The sequence below is a fragment of the Myotis nattereri genome (genome assembly GCF_964212035.1).
Source record: "Myotis nattereri genome assembly, chromosome: 2".
Classification (NCBI taxonomy): Eukaryota; Metazoa; Chordata; class Mammalia; order Chiroptera; family Vespertilionidae; genus Myotis; species Myotis nattereri.
In genome coordinates, this window is record NC_138076.1 from 9,790,610 (window position 1) to 9,793,697 (window position 3,088).

General features: G+C 48.3%; 1 pseudogene across 1 annotated transcript; it reads left to right on the forward strand.

Annotated features, from left to right (window-relative positions):
• The first annotated feature begins 1,429 nt into the window (after window positions 1-1,429).
• On the forward strand, window positions 1,430-2,857 carry LOC308512629 (phosphoglycerate mutase 1-like; annotated as a pseudogene). Its single transcript has 2 exons — window positions 1,430-1,536; window positions 2,051-2,857. The product of its transcript is annotated as a phosphoglycerate mutase 1-like (transcript).
• Window positions 2,858-3,088: the final 231 nt, after the last annotated feature.

Sequence of the window (3,088 nt, forward strand, 5' to 3'; positions counted from 1 at the left end):
ACACTTCCCCAGGGAACTGGGTATACGTCCTAACCTCCAGAGCCCTTGAGAGGACACTGTGCTGGGCAGAGGCAGGGGTTTCCCTGCCCAGGGTATTGGTAGATAATATCATTGCTCATATGTTATCAAAAGAACAGTCCAGGTGGTTCTCATGGCTTTGGTCTGGAGGGCACCTTCCCAAGGTAGACAGAATACAGACCCTTTGTCATTGCCTGGGACACAGTATCAAGCACCAAGTACAAGCTTTTCTAAGTCTCTGCTGCCACCATTTAAAACAATTATTATCCTCATTATAGGAATGGAAAAGCAGGAAAGAGAAATTAAGACAAAAGTTTCTTCCTCAGAGATATCCTGTAATTAAACAAATCAATATTTGGCTTGGGATCTGCATGTATTTCTTAGACCATTACTTTGCTCATTTGGGAGAAGGATTAATAAGGATGTTTCAAAATATTTATCCATCATATATATTTCAACATGTTTGCCAAATGGCAGCCATCAAGAGAGGGTAGGGACCACTCTTTCTTGGACAGGCCACTGTGTTCTGATCCAGCTGTTTGCTTGGGGTTGGGGGTGAAGCGGATGGAGAAAGAGCTGACAATGTTCACTATCATAACTATGGTGATGGTTTTGTGGGTGCATGCATGTGGAGTTTGGGAACGATGAGTTTTGATTCCTTTAAATATCAAATGTTTAGCCCTAACTGGTTTAGCTCAGTGGATAAAGCATGGGCCTGTGGACTGAAGGCTCCTGGGTTTGATTCCCAATAAGTGCACATGCCCGGGTTGTGGGCTCAATCCCAGGAAGGGGCATACAGGAGGCAGCCAATCAATGATTCTCTCTCATCATTGATGTTTCTATCTCTCTCTCCCTCTCCCTTCCTCTCTAAAATCAATAAAAAAATATTTAAAAAAATAAAAAGCAAAAAATAAATATCAAATATTTTACTATTTAATAAATATTAAATATTTTCAAAAAAAATAAAAAGAGAGGACTATGTTTCTGACTTGAAAGTTAAATAATCTTTATTGAGGTCCTACTTGGTAAGTGGGAAATGAAATGAGGGGCTGAAATGTGATGGGCAGCCTTCAGCGCTCCCTCGACCATTGGTCCGTGAGGTCAGCAACTTGTTGATGGCCGTGCCGCAGTCGGAAGGATCGCGTCCAGCTACATCACAGGCTTGGTGCTCCGCTTGCTCAGTGCTCTCACTTAGCTGAGGTCCAGCATCACGCATCTATATCCAAGGTTCCAGTCCTTTCCTTCCTGTCACTCAGAAGGGAAATAAAACTCAGACACAGTCATCTCAGCTGCCCTGGAGGATCAGAATATCAAACTCCAAGCTGCTCCAGTATCTAATCAACCTTTTCTTTTCTTTTTTGCCTTGACCAATTGCACTTTGATGAGACCAATGGGAGGCGCTATTCGACACATGAATTATTGGGAAGAGACCTTAGTGATCGTATCCACAGAGATGAAGCTGCGCTGTGGAGGGACCTCTCCCAGCTCACACGGCGAGTTAGGAGAGCCCCGTGTCAGGTGCTGGTGTAAATGTGAGGGGAGTCGCATAGGAGAGCTAGGCTGCCCCTTGGTCAGGGCAGGTATCTCTTTTGCTGCCACATACGTATTAGCACGAGACAAGATTCTAAGACGCCCCACTTATGACTGAAAGGCCGTTACGTTCCTTTGCTGTGCCATCTGCATGGGTGGCATTGACATTGAGGGTGGGCTCAGCTCTCATTCAGGATCTGCATGTCCTCCCTGTTCAGCCTCAACTCCAGCAGCTGCCAGTACAGTGTCTGGGAATCAGGTGTGTTGCAGTAAACTAGGAGGTTCTTGAGCAGCCTTTGAAACAATCCCATGGAGGACGTGGCCGTAGGGTTATCATCTATATCATTATCATTTCATTCTATCCAAAAAAGAGTGAAAGTGCACATTCCAGAGTTAAGTGAAGAGCTTGTCCAAAGGATGTCATAGACCTAAAATTCAGGAGGCCCAACCACCAGTGATCAGTGCTGTTAATAATAATAGCGGTATCATCTTGATTAAAAAGAATAAGACAAGGGGCCTGCGATGCACTCCGAACCCCCACCACGGCTGCCTACAAGCTGGTGCTGATCCGGCATGGCGAGAGTGTGTGGAACCCGGAGAACTGCTTCGGCAGCTGGTACCACGTAGATCTAAGCCCAGCAGGGCACAAGGAGGCAAAGCGTGGCAGGCAGGCACTGTGAGGTGCCGGCTATGAGTTTGACGCCTTCTTCACCTCAGTGCAGAAGAGAGCGATTCGGACCCCCTGGACAGTGCTGGGTGCCATTGACCACCTGTGGCTGCCTGTCATGAGGACTTGGCATCTCAATTGAGTGGCACTGTGGGGGGTCTAACTGGCCTTAACAAAGCAGAAACTGCTGCCAAGCATGGCAAGGCCCAGGTAAAGATCTGGAGGCACTCCTGTGATATCCCACCATCACTGACGGAGCCTGACCATCCCTTCTACAGCAACATCAGCAAGGACTGCAGGTATGCAGACCTCACTGAAGATCAGCCACCCTCCTGTGAGAGTCTGAAGGACACTATTGCCAGAGCTCTGCCCTTTTGGAATGAAGAAAGAGTGCCCCCAATTGAGGAGGGCACACGGGTACTCATTGCAGCCCATGGCAGCAGCCTTCCGGGCCTTGTCAAACATCTGGAGGGGCTTTCTGAAGAAGCCGTCATGGAGCTGAGCCTGCTGACTGGGATTCCCATTGCCTATGAATTGGACAAGAACTTGAAACCCATCTAGCCCATGCAGTTCCTGGGGGTTGAAGAGACTGTGTGTAAAGCCATGGAGGCTGTGGATGCCCAGGGCAAGGCCAAGAAGTGAAGGCGAGCAGGCAGAGGCTTTCCCCAGGACACCCTCCCTCCCATCCCATTCCTCTGCATCTCTCCTGTGCACATGCCACACTGAACACATCTGTAGGCATCTTAGGTTGTAGCTGCAGATGGAAGCGAGTGGCTCCTAATTTTGGTTTAGCCATTTTGCCTCCTGCACCCACTCCCTTCATGCGACCTAGTCAGAATGGCACCTCTGGGGCCTGGGGCCTCAATCCAAGCT